A 14,694-nucleotide genomic window follows, 5' to 3' on the forward strand; every position below is an offset into this window, starting at 1 on the left:
GTTTTTTTTAGGCTACAACACGATATAGCCTACAATATGACAATTGTATGACAAATCATGAAGCTATAATGTAACAATTTAAGAAATAGTATCACGTAATTTCCAGACATTTAAAAAAAATGATTAATTCTTTATTATGATAATTAAGGCCTACTACTAATTATTAGGCTTATATTAGGCTTGCTTTTCGTGATAGTGTAGTAGTATTATTATAATATTATTACTATAGTATGATTATATTATAATATTATATACACATCATGAATTATTGATTAGGGTAATAGTGACTAATACCTAATTTTAGGATAATAATATATAAATCTTTCTACACGTTTCTATGGCCTAGATATCCATCCTTTGTCATGTTAATACGCCACTGTGTTATTTTATGGCTCCATCGGGCTCAACCAAGGATTTTCTATTTTGATGATTCAGTAGAGAAAGCATGGCGGGTTGCTACACACAAGGAAATTACGGCAATGGAATGTTACAGATACGAATTACAGTGTTTCTTAGTCTCATTCAAATATTTAATGGATTATTTGACACAACAGAAGCACAGACACAAGGTAAGTTATAATATTTTTCTTATTTTGTATTAATTTGAAGGAAATATTTAGGTTTTTAACGTTGTTTTTTACGAGTGGAAACGTCTCGCGAATAGCGAGGTGATGCAAGTCGTTGGTGGTGTGATTGTATCGTGGTTGGTTGTTTTGGTTGTGAAGTGAACCGCGAGCCAGCCTAGCTTTACTACGACGAATAACAGGCTTTATAATGATAAATTCCATAATTATTTCACGATATTAATTATGGATCAATTATGTAGGAATATACTGTATGATCTTTTATTAATAATAATCATTTGAAATTCAATTTTTAAAAGAAATTCGTCAATGTAGGGATACCAGCAATGAATCAAATTTATGAATATGACCTGTCAGTCAATGTCATTTTTGACGGAATCCGACAGACTAGGGAAGGGCATAGGTAAACCTCCTGGACCCTGATATGCCTAGTTAAGACATATCTGGTCCCCCAAAACATAACATAACTGACATTCACTGATGTGTAAAATTAAATGTGTGTGCGCGTTTTACATGAATTATATTCATTCATTATTCAGATTTGTTTCTGTTAAAACAAATTTTAATATTCTATTTTTTTACTCCAAATGTGGGTTTATTCATACTATTTATGCATGCATTTTTGTTCATATTAATCCCTATGCTACATACAGTACAGATGTACTGTACATAGAAGAGCGATCTACATTTTGGATTCTCATTTTGAAACCTCGCCAAAAATAATCAATAAATATTTAGTCAGATAATACTCATGTAATTGTAACCTGATCTAAAAAAAATGCAACCCATTTCAAGGTATTTAGTGCCTGATTTATGAGACCTGTTGTAAACTCCCTTTATAATAACATTTTTTGCTGGAATATTTTTTACAGCGTTTGTACAGTCAGAAATAAATGTGAATGAACTTAGACAACTAGTGGAAGAAGTATCGTTAAGAGTAAGTATACAATTGTAGAATGCTTTAAAATCCACCGTAAACACTGTACTGTATTAACCAAGGTATTTTATAGGCCAATGTGTAAACTTTAAGCTATTGGTTGGAAGTACTGATTCAAATTTAGCTTAGATTACATGGGTGTTGGTTGTACAGTATCTTTATACTTCAATTTTGGGGGTGTATTCACCACTTTTTAAGCTCCTGTTTTACCATGCGTAACCACCCACTATATCATACAGATTTTAAAACTCAAACACAGTCCTTAAACCCTTGAGAAAATGTTGGATAGAGGTGACCACAAAATGGTTAATTAATATCTGTACAGTTGTGTCGGGAAAGTAAATTTATATTTACTTTACAGTATGTTTACTGTGTCATGTGTCCAATGGGAAAAAATGTATGCACATAATAAACAAACGAACAAATCCTTTTAGTGTTCTTATCTAAGCTTATTTGTCAGTTTTACAACTCAAAACAATCAATCGAATGAATAAGTTTTAGAAAACAAATGATTACTGTATTAATGCCCTTTATTTCCTGGGTATTAGACATTCACTCTAATTGTCTATTGCTTTACTTGTTGGTCACTATGGCATTAGGAAGTGTCTAATCTCTTGTACTGTGTTATTTAATGCAATGTGTCTGATCTTCTATTATATGGCAATGTAACAACTTTCAATTTTTTTAAAAATAATATTTTGAGATACTAAATAGTAATACAGTAGTACTATTAATAAACGATATTATTTATTTGTCATTTTAACGGGGTACAAATTAATTTTGGTTGGTTGTTTTACATTTTGATTTACATACAAATTTATACAATGAATACAAAATAAAAAGCAAAAAGTGCCACATAAAAAATGCATTGTGTACTGTTTTAGTGGTCAGAACCTAATTGTATACTGTATGATGAATGAGATGATAGTACATTCAGTTTAAGTTTCAGTTTTGTTAAAAGTGTATTCACAATGTAATTATTCAAATAAAAAGCAACAGATTAATAATAAATGTCTCATTATATCATTAATATTATCATAAACTTTTTTTTCTTTTGCAGGATGATTCTAGGTAAGTGGACATTTTTATTCTAAATATTTATGCAATGAGGACCTGTCTACATTATCAAACTAGTTTTATGACAAAAAAAGTGTGATGTGCCCAAATATGGTAGTAAAATGCTCAAATATGGTAGTGATATGAAATCATCCTGTACATATATGGGCACGTCACATTTTGTTGTCACATAAAGTTTGATAGTGTAGACAGAGCTTGAACACATTTTACATGCAATATTGTACTGTACATGATATCTAGATTACAATACAAACTACAGTATAAAACATCATGGCAATGTACATTGATCCAGAACTGTGTTGAGCCTATTTTTACCAGTTTAAAATAGCCAAATGCCGCATAATACCAGTCATATTGCTATGCATAAATATATATTAAATGGTATAGCCAAAAATGCAATCTACTCCATCTACACCATTTTTATGAGAATGTTCTCTGCATGACCCCAATGGAAATAAGTTTTTTATTTAACTTCAGTTCAGGTCATTCAGTTAATATTGTGATCTTGTACTTTTTTTTGGTCTGTAAAATTGAATGAACTGAAATAAAATGAAATGTGTCTATGGGTCCTACGTACTTACAAACAAAAAATAACAAATTAGTTGTATAAAAATGAAAAATAGATAAATAATAATAATAATATTATTAACAAATAAAATGTTTTACTGGAATCTGGTCAAAATTAATTAAATAATTACCTACACAAATAGTTTTGCCTTAATTGAACGTTCTAACACTATTGATTGAGATATCAGTTAGTTTTATTATTTCTTTTTTAGTAATTAACATAACAATGAATGCTACCTTATTTGTAGGTATTTTCCATTAAATTATTATTATGGTTTTCATCAACACAGCAACCATTTTGTTTACTCAACGTGTCCTTGACAATGTACAGCCCTGTATACAATCGATTTGTTTTGGTTTTGCCACCCATTTGAAAAGCTCAAGGCTGTCATGTATATATTGATTTTGCCTGTAAATGCTGTGCAATATGAAGCGTTTCATTGGTGACCTGGTGTCAATGGAAACTACTGATCAACCACGCAGTATTCCACGTCAAATGTCTATAAAGTATTGATATTTTGTTGTAATAGGTATTTGCACTAAGCAACAATAATTCCACTGTATTATAAGTAGGCCTATACTGTACTTAGTAAAGCAATTACTTCTGATTATGTGTTGGTAGGAGCTGTAGATAATATATTATTTATTTATGTCTGACTGAAAATGTGTATATTTGACCTTTGAACCTCTACATGCATGTCTATAAAGTATTAATATTTTTTTGTAATAGGTTTTTGTTTTTGCACTACCTGTAAGCAACAATAATTCCACTGTATTATAAGTAGGCCAGCTACTAATTTAAGCAATTACTTCTGATTATGTGTTGGTAGGAGCAGTAGATAACATTATATTATTTATTTATGTCCGACTGAAAATGTGTTATATTTGACCTTTGAACTTCCACATGCAAAATAGATCTCAATTTAACTTGCATAATAATGGTTATTTTAAGCATGGACCTTCCTATTAATTTATTGGTCCATGTTTTAAGCACTTGCTTATCATCAGATGAGTTATCATAAATTATTTGCGCATCTCTCTTTTTAGATGAGAAATCAATGAGATAATCTATCCAGAATGCTGTTGTTTTTCACACATTTAGCAATACCTCTCCCGTTAGACAATGTTACAGTTTTATTGATCAAAACTCGCAATAAATACTACATTTTGCTTTCCCATGAATTTAGTAAACCGAAACACTTTCTATAGTTTTATTTTGCATAATATCTACATGTTGGTTGTTACTTTATTGTATTTATTTATATATTTCTATCTTTATTGTAAAGACACCTTCAGTATCGTAGTACTGATATCACTGGTGGATCACATAAACAAAATCAGATGTACAGTACACAAGTTAAAACAATAATATAATAAGAAAAGTAAAAAGAGAAACGTAAAAATTAAATGGATAATTACTGTAGAGACATTATATTACAATTACATTGGCTATAGTATAAAATTCACAATTAAAATATTGGTATAAGGCAATCAATCAGTTTATTCAATGAAGTCTCAGAAAATATGCTTTTTTTTTATACACGATTTGTTGAGGCAGATGCAGTGGGCATATTACTGTAATTAAACTTTTGGACGATAAATTTTCAAGGTGTACAGGTAGACTGGAAAGTGAATGAATGATACATTTTACCCTTGACAAATTTCACTATCTTTTATTCTTATAAAATGTTCTACAGTACTGTACATTTGTTGTAGTGTGTTACACAGTTTATTTATTCCCTTGTTGACCATGCACCTTTGAATATATACTGTGCGGTCCAAGAAACAGAACAGAACATATTGAGAAAAAAAAGACATGAATAACTAAACTACAGAACTAAACTAAAAAAACTAAAACTGTTTACAATACAAGCAACAATACAATACACAGTAATTATTACTCATTTATTATATATCAGTATGAGCCTTTACCCAAAAAGTACAGACAACACATTGATTTTAAGTTCTTGGAAAGGGTTGTACATTTATTTTGTTGTTGTTGGCCATATTGTTTTACCATTGACAAAGCAATCATATGAACTCAACCCACAAGTACTGACAACAAACTGCACATTGAGCTTGCAATACTTTATTGAACAGGAAATTATTGCTGATAAGGCATGTTTACACAATGATAGCTCATTAAATTGTATTGTATTATTAAACAAATACTGTATGGATTGGTCATTATAAATAAGTCCACTTATTCCTATATGAAAACCAATGTACATCGATTCTCACCTTCATTGGTATATTGTCTACGCAGTTTTTGACATGCTAAGCTATTGTATCTACACTATCAAATCAGTTTAACAAAAAAAGTATGATATGCCTAAATATGGTAGTGATATGCCATCATCATGTCCATATATGGGCACATCTCCTTTTTTGTCACGTAAAGTTTGATAGTGTAGACAGAGCTTTAGAAATGCTCAGTATACAAAATATATGTTGGCAAGGAATCTGTACAGGACTTATATTTATATTTAATGAATGAGTGGGATTTTGTTTTCCAAATTTATAGAATGGTCCTCCTGAATTACTTTTAAGTAAATGTTTATTCTACTCGTTTGTGGCTACTATAACAGTACTATATATTTGAACATAAATTCTTTTGACTGACTATAATATAGTTAGATTATACCATCTGCTTTCAACAGTAACCCCTTCTTGAGTTCACGAACCTCAAAGCTTTGGATGTGAATAAATAATAAGACAGACTTTTTTCAATTCAGATTTTACTGGTCTTTGTTTCCATTTCTTATTTTTAACTTCTTTTGTTGGGAAGAACTACTACTGGACTCTGGGTCATGGCTGTAAATTAAAAAGTGAACTTCCAGCCAGTACAGAGATGGATTTACTGTATATTACTGTAGATTAAAAATATGTCAATTTGATTGGAGAGCTTTTCTACAAAGCTCTGTCTACACTATCAAACTAGTTTGTAATGTGTACAGTAGGCCATAGTTTTGAAATAGAGGTTTCCTGATTTGACCAATGTCAAATCCTGGAGCTTAAGATATCCTGGAGTGTCCAGGAAAATACTGCATTTAGAAATTATACCAAAAAGCAACACATTGTTAAGCCTTGTCTACACTGTCAAACATTATGTTACAAAAAAATGTGATGTGCCCATATGGACATGATGATGTCATAGCACTACCATATTTGTGCATATCACTACCAAATTTGGGCACATCACACTTTTTTTGTCAAACTAGTTTGATAGTGTAGACAGAGCTTAACAATACATAGGAATCAAAATGTAGTGTTCAGCATAATGATTAATAATACCCAAATTATTTACTTGGCATCAATACAGTCATACAGTATATACAGTTTTTGAAGTATTACTGTACTATCTGTTGATCTTCTATTGAATTAGATTTTTTTTTTATTTCTTTAATAAATTTCTTAACTTTTACATCCCTTCTTGTTCAACCGTATTTTTATCTGGCATTTATTTGCTCTAATGATTCTAAAATGTGACATAGTTTTTTGTTTGTGTATATTAATTATTATTAAACTTTAATTTTATATCCGAATGAACTTAGGGGAAATCGAAAGAATGGCTTATTCACTTGAGAAAGGGAAATCTAAAGAATGTTGACGTTTTGTTTAACCTCCTGAACGGAGCCTTATTATAGAGTCATAAACTGCCAATATGAATTATTATGCTACAATTTTTACTAGATATGGTTAAATGAAGTTCTTCTGAGGAATACAGAAAAAAACTTATCCTAAAATATAGCAAATGAGCCACAATACAATACTGTACAAGCAAATAATATTAATCATTTAACCTACTGTATAAGGCCTTATACAGAGTTATAAACTGCCAATATGAATTATTATGCTACAATACGGTTAAATAAGTCTTCTGAGGAATACAAAAAAAAATCTGTGTAAAAAATTCTTTTTATCAAACCAATGGTACGAATTACGTAATTCGTACCATTGGTTTGATAAACCAGAGAGATAACTGTATATTAAGTTTAATTATGGTTTCCAGTACAAAATGTGTTTCAAAAGAAAATAAAGTTTATTCAAATTCTTTATTGCAACAAAGTAAACATTGCTTAATTTACAATATTAAAATAGCAGTTAATAAATAATTAAATAATAAGTTCACTACAACATATAAAAATGACATTAAAATATTTAAAGCATAATGATAAACGTTATTTAACAAAATATAAAACAAGTTCTGAGAAAACAACAAGTTTAGAATATTTTGACGTTTTTTGCTACAAATACAACTATCTTCTATTAGTACACAGAACTAAATTTGTTAGTTTTCTTCATTCTCTATACAGTACATACAATGCATGAATAAACTCCTTTTCATAATTCTCATACACAGATGCACTTGTTGTACTGTAGACTTCCATCCGTAAACAACACTATGCCATTTATTTACTTATCATTCACTAAAATTATCAAACTGTTATTCATACAAAAACAGTTCTGTCTGAATCATTGCACTCCTTTCAATCGGTCCAGTGGCCACAAGTAATTAACTACTTATAAATACTTGTCATAATATAACCTGGGCGTAATCTTACTTGCCCCGGGCCAGGAAATTGTAGTATGAAACTATAGAATTTGATTTGACAAAACAAAGTCTTCATTTAGTGTAATTAAATGTTCATAATAGGTGAATTGATGTGGATTCTATAGTGCGTAATTTAATTGACAAATTTTAATCAAGTGGGTTTATACTTCGGTGGAATAATTCCTCCAGAAATAACTTGAAATTTAAGAAGTTTCATATTAAAATGCAAAATTATGTTTATTGCTTTTCGTCAATCAAATTCATTGAGAATTTGTAATTAATCGGATCATTGCATTAAAATAAATTAACACTTTTTTGTATAATGTCCCGAACAATTTAATGTTCTTTGTATTGAAGTGCAGTTCTTGGCATCTAAAATGAAACTAAGGCTCTGTCTACACTTATCAAACAAGTTTGACAAAAAAAAGTGTGATGTGCCCATATATGGTTGTGATTTTCCCAAATATGGTAGTGATGTGACCTCATGTCCATATATCGTTTGATAGTGTAGTGTAGCGTAGCTTTACAGTGGTCTTCAAGTGTCATAGTGAGCCACATTAAAAGGAAAGTGTCATCGTAGAGGTCCTGTGAAGAACACCACAGTATTTGTGGTTTTTATACCCAGAGCTGAATTGATCAGCTTTCACTGACCGGATATTTATCAAAATTAATCCCAATTTGGAGTAAAAAATATGCATATGGAAATAGCATAAACATCGTTAATCATTAATTAAATAGAATACCATCCATGCGTTAGTGTAATTTTTCTTTGTTATTCCGTCAATCTATTGTCTCATAAAAGAAAGAGGATACCATTCTGTCTGATTATAGTTCTCTTATAAATTTGATGTCATCCAAATTTAATGAGCGTTCAATAAAGGTGAAAGCATGAAAACACAGCTCCACGGAACGTTATTGTTGTTGTTACCGGATCCATTGTGAATATTCATTAGATACCATGACAGCGGGATTGAACATGGTCACGCTTGATTGACTATGCTCTATTCACTGCTAATCATTCATGCTAATCAGATATTGAGAATACCAACAGTGCTGTATGGTAGATTATATGGTACTTACTCCATTTGCATTATTATTATAGAATTACTAGTACTGTAGTAGTAATAACCCCCGAAATTACCTTTAAAGTGGTTTTCAAATGTAGTTTAAAATCTTTATTTTTATACCCCATATACAGTATATGAATGCATGTACAGTAGTATTAAAACTCGCAAACTCTCTTTACTCTATTTTGTGCCTAGCTTACAGTACCTGGATAAACCAACATTGGTCTATTTCTCTTGGAGAAGAATGCTACAACTCTATTAAAAATTTGTTTTTTCCCATACAATATTTGTAATAGGCTTTTGGCATGCAAAAAGTCTCCCTTTTTCGTGTTATATACTTGCACATCAGGATTGCCTAGTTTCACATCTTATCAGTAAGTGCTTTGATAAAAAACCATAAACCAGGAATTTTAATTCAAAATCCTTGTTTATACTAGACAATAGTAGTACTTATGCCAAATAAGGATTTGGCTGAATTGTCAGAATATAGTAGAATTGAGTTTCACAACATTCTTTCTAAAGCCAATGGAATATTCATTGAACAATTGCCAACAAAATAGAAAGATATAAACCCATTCATTGATTTAAGTTTACTGTATAAAAGCAAAGTTTATCCAGCTTGTAGATTTTAAAGTTATAAGCTTTTAGTTTTATAAGTATGAGTTGAGTATATCATGTAATCCCATGATGCAACAGGGTTTCACAGAATTAAAATCTGTCTTCCGTAATATTAAATCAACAGGAAGGACAACTTGCTCAAATATGAGCTGAATCCAAACTGAGACCTGGATACAAACATGTATGTAGATTGATATAATAATAGCATTACATACAGTACATACAATACATAATTATTTCATCGTGTTTGTAGGTATACTAACTCATTTGATGGTTATCTATAGGCTATTAACTTAGCAGATAACTGAAATAATAGACCAAACATCAATCGATCAATCAATATAATAATTATTTTGTTATTAATTTTTTCCAACTCTCCAAATATGTTCTTTATTATTGTTGGAATATCAATAATTATCAAATTTTGAGATAATGATCAAAGGTGAAATAATGTTCATGTTACTATTATCTACTCAAAATGTTAAAAAAGGAAACAAAATGATAATCTAAAGAAATAATAATTTAGATCTAAGTCAAAAAAGGAACATCTTAGTTTTTGATTTATTTACACTTATCATCGGCTAAATTACTTACAGTGCTAGGGAATGACAAGCGCTAGATACTATCAGTCAGTCTAAAGGAAGAATGCATCAACAGCAATGTTGTCAAATAATTGACTTTTTCATCATCTATCATTTCTTCATGATTTCCTCTTTCTGTTTGTATGCGCTAATGGTAAAGCTCTGTCTACACTATCAAACTAGTTTGACAAAACAAGTGTGATGTACCCAAATATGGTAGTGATATTCCCAAATATGGTAGTGATATGACATCATCATGCCCATATGGGCACATCACATTTTTATGTCACATAAAGTTTAATAGTGTAGACAGAGCTTAAGTCTAAAGCTAATATAGCCGAATTTGTTTGCAAAAAAAAACATTGTGGCACAGTTGTTTTTGTTTGATATGGTTTAAACTTTTTATAAGGCTGTATGATTTGTGAGAGTTCCCAGTTTTCTGAATCCTGTATTTGGAGAGAGACATTGCACTGTAATACAAGTTGGAATTATATTAACAGTATTGTAAAAAGTGGAATAGGAAAAGAGCTTCAACATGATTTTCATTTCTTTGACAATCTTTTCTTTATTATTACTTTGTGGCTAACCACAAATGTTATAAACATCATAGAATTATACTCCATCCACAGTACCTCCATGCCATAGTTTTAATTGACCATTGCCTATCATATGATGTTAATTAATTTTTAATTAATTAAATGAAACCTTACACTAATGATTAATTTATCAGGTGTTGCGTTACACCTGTCATCAACACATACTGTCATGTTTGATTACCATAACATGGCTGTGGACCTTCCGTTTTGGGTTTCTCAGGTACGGCAGGAAATGATGATTGTTTAGGGGTTAATGATAACCAAATATCTATTTCGTGCCTAGCTTACCTGGATAAACCAACAATAGCCATATTCTCCTCAAAGAGCAAGTTGTGTAGTGTTATTTAATGTAGCAAATTCAAGTCTAAAATATGTCTTGATTTATATAAATCTGAGAGATTGCAAGATGGCTGATAATAGGGAATTTTAAATTTGAGTGAACGTGAACGAAGTCCACGTCCACATGGGTCATAGTCGACTGATTTTTGAACATTTAGATTAAGTGGACATTTACGTTGACAAACTCAACAACACTCATCTCTAAGGCCAATCGCATATTACCATTATTTTGCGTTGCAGCTAAAACGTGCAGTGATTACCGGTTATGTACAGTAACCAATGTTTTTAACTGGTTATTTAGATCACCATTTAACCGGGTACTTTGAATATTATCCTGTATCTACTACCAACATGTGGAGGTTATTTATTTGTTTTCATAAGAAACCGCACCATACTGTAGTATGTCCAAAGTAGTTACTGCAGTAACTACATTGTTTACTGCAATAATCTTTTTTCGTTTCTAGGAGTGTTTGAGACAGTCACTGTAATAAATAACAAACAGTGTTTATGATTACCCAAAAAATGCTTGCTAAATAATTGCATAAACATTTCAAAGAAAGCAAACTGTTGTTATTGCAGTAGCATGATTTTTACATACACCCTTACTGTCTGTAGTACTATACCACCAGAATTGCTTCCTATTTCCATGTGTTGCATAAAGGTCAATATTATCTAATACCAAGAAAGGAATAGGACCATTCATTCACTACCATCATGTATTTAAAAATAGCATGCATATTAAATGTCAAAAGGCCATTGAATATCTTGTGATTAATTGTCCATGTGGTAGTCCCAAAAGGCTATGGCGATATTGATTTTACATTATCTTCAGATGGAACTAACATCGATAGTGTTAAAGTTAAGCTTTTCAGTAATCTAACATGGAAATTGTAGATATAAAAACTAATTCTAACAACTTGCTACATATTGAGAATTTGTTCTAGATAATGAGGAAAAGAGCATTTATTAGAGGTACCATGTCAACATTTTTCTACCTTGGAGTTACTGCAGTAATTAAAGTAAATAAATTATAAATAAAATTAAATCTTTTAACTGCTTTTCTGGATAATCATACACACTGTTTATTTCTGTGACTGCCGAGTCATATACTTATATTGAAATCAACTAAAATCATACATTATTGCAGTAAAAAAAAACATGATCTCTAGTCCAGTATAGTAATATTTTAATTGTATCAATCTGCCTCCTTCCCTTTAAATACAGAATGTCCATGTGAGTGATTCTTGGTTAGGGGTCAAGGGTTATAGGAGCAAAGAGTGGAACTGCATAATTAATGTAACAAAGTAATACAAAAATGTGACAAATGCAACATTCTTTTTTTGCACTAAAAAATAACAAATAGTAAAATAAAAAGTAGAGCCTAATTTTGCAAAAATCAGACCCTGGGCAATGTATTGTTAAACTGCTAAAAATCTTTTCTTTTGTACAGTATCTTCATTATACATCACCTTGAATTTGTTTTTATTACTACTGACATTGGTATTGTCACTATTGACATTCAAACAGCTTAGGGTGGGTGGTTGAATGCATGCATATACAGTAATGACTACAAAAGACAGAAGCTTATGAAGCCAAAAACCTAAAATGGGTACAGTACCTGGATATATGCAGTAACTGCTAACCACATAACGGGTTCAGAAATGGGGATACTGACAATTTTAGAGTGGTTTTGCATTGTTGTGCAGTAACTTTAGCCGCTCTGTCGACACTACAGTATCAAAAAAAGGTGTGATGTGCCAAAATACTGTATGGTAGTGATATGCCCAAATATGGTAGTGATATGACATCATCATGTCCATATACGGGCACATCACATTTTTTTGTCATAAAAAGTTTGATATTGTAGACAGAGCTTTAGCCACATTAGACTTAGACTAGATGTGATGTCCCAAATGTAAAGAGCTTCGTTGTTCTATGATAAGGTTAAGTGGTACAAAATGCTCAGTGGGTGTTAAAGAAGTCGAAGAAATGTTGCAAGATCGTCGGTCTTAAGCTTTGCTGGAGGCCGTCCGGCGATACACTTTAGATTGAGTGGTCAATGGGCGCTTAGCGACATCAAGGTTGATGGTCACACTCAGCTGCTTGTTGTTTCTTGACTGTCCGTCATTTCCTGACTAAATCACAATTGTCTTTTGTTGTTGTGAACAATTGAATGGCAATGAATATTTTTATTTATGTCCTTAACAGTAGTGTACTGTTTACTGTACAGTGGATTTGGTAATGGAGTTTATGCCGATTTGCTCTTTATTGTTATATTCTGAATAATTGACGTTAACCTTGGTTGGTGTATGTTTTATACACAAGTTCAATTAAATTTTCTGTTGAATTATTTAATATTGTTCACTTTATTGTTTTCTTGTCTCGTTATACTCGGACTTATTTAGTAGTATGACATTGACAATATCAGTAGGGAGATGCAGATTGTAAATTCCTTGTAACTCCTATTAAGGAGGACCCAAAAATGTCTCATTAATATGATGTTCGTAGATTAAACACCGTTACAGTAAGTTTACTGTAGTGTTAAAAAACCATATTTGTACTTGCTCCTTTCACAGGTAAATGTCGCTTTAATAGAGGTGTTCCAAATGAGGGGTTCTACTTTAGTTTTATTTTATTCTGGTATAAAGAATAGCAATCGGCAGCTAATTCTGAATTTGATTGTTTAAATTACATTAAAAGATAATTATAAAAATATATATAAATACGGGTATTAAAAAGCATTATTCACATTGAGAAGAGGGATGATGTTTTTTTTTGTATTTCATTATATGGACATGATTACTGTATTATCTTGATCTCTTTTTTATATATATAAGTATCCAATTATATTCAGTTTCTTGACTTCGCTCTTACACTGTAATAATATATATTTCTAGTTCTTTACTCCCAACGGATTACATAGGATCTATGAGCAATGAATGGGAATGTACATCCATAACCTTGTACAAATGTAGCCATTTCCCCATCTGTCATTGAAATATCCATCTAAATATGAAATATGATTCACAGTCAAATTGGCAATTGTCATGTCAACTACGAAGAGTGCATGGTGTAAAGTGGAACGTGTACCATTGTATTGTAAACTTAATTTTTTTCAAATCGTTGTATATGAACTATGATGTTGATAATTAAAAAGAAGGGCATTTTCCTACAAATGTAGGAATGTGCCAACTTACAATAATTCCTTTCTTGTGCCTTATCTACAGTAGAATAGAACTCATATAAAATGTCCCTCTTAAAAGGGATGTCCTCTTAATACTGTAGTCTTTTTTATATTGATAAAACATATAGTATTGATGGTGTGCCTTTCATAGGGATGTCCTATTAATAATGTAGGTGTGTCCTCTTTTATATTGTATGGTTGTCCTCTTTTATACGGCTTTATAATGTTAAAACGTACAGTATACCGTAGATAGTGTGCCTTAATATTGGTTCTGCAATAAAAACCATGAAATAATTTACTATTATGTAAAAGTTTAAAATGCAACAGGTGATCACATGACCAAAACTTTGAATAGGAAACAGTTTTGTATTGCATTTTTTGCTATAATAAATTTGAAATGCATAGCAATAAGATGGTACAGTATTGCATAGAATTTGGCTATGTTAATGCACTGTCAAAAATGTTCCCTAAATGTCTACAAACTGCTGGCAGGGATGTGCATACACAAATCCCATTGTGTCATTTAAAATATGTTTAATATGTGCAATATGATGTATGCCGTTGACAACTAAAGTTTATGAGATGATGT

General features: G+C 30.9%; 1 long non-coding RNA gene across 1 annotated transcript; it reads left to right on the forward strand.

Annotated features, from left to right (window-relative positions):
• Positions 1-445: 445 nt before the first annotated feature.
• LOC144842563 (uncharacterized) lies at positions 446-2,635 on the forward strand. The gene is made up of 3 exons (XR_013612130.1): positions 446-569; positions 1,457-1,521; positions 2,582-2,635. It is a non-coding gene; the product is annotated as an uncharacterized LOC144842563 (long non-coding RNA).
• The last annotated feature ends 12,059 nt before the right edge of the window (positions 2,636-14,694 follow it).

Source organism: Antedon bifida, chromosome 5 (assembly GCF_963402885.1).
Source record: "Antedon bifida chromosome 5, ecAntBifi1.1, whole genome shotgun sequence".
NCBI lineage: Eukaryota > Metazoa > Echinodermata > Crinoidea > Comatulida > Antedonidae > Antedon > Antedon bifida.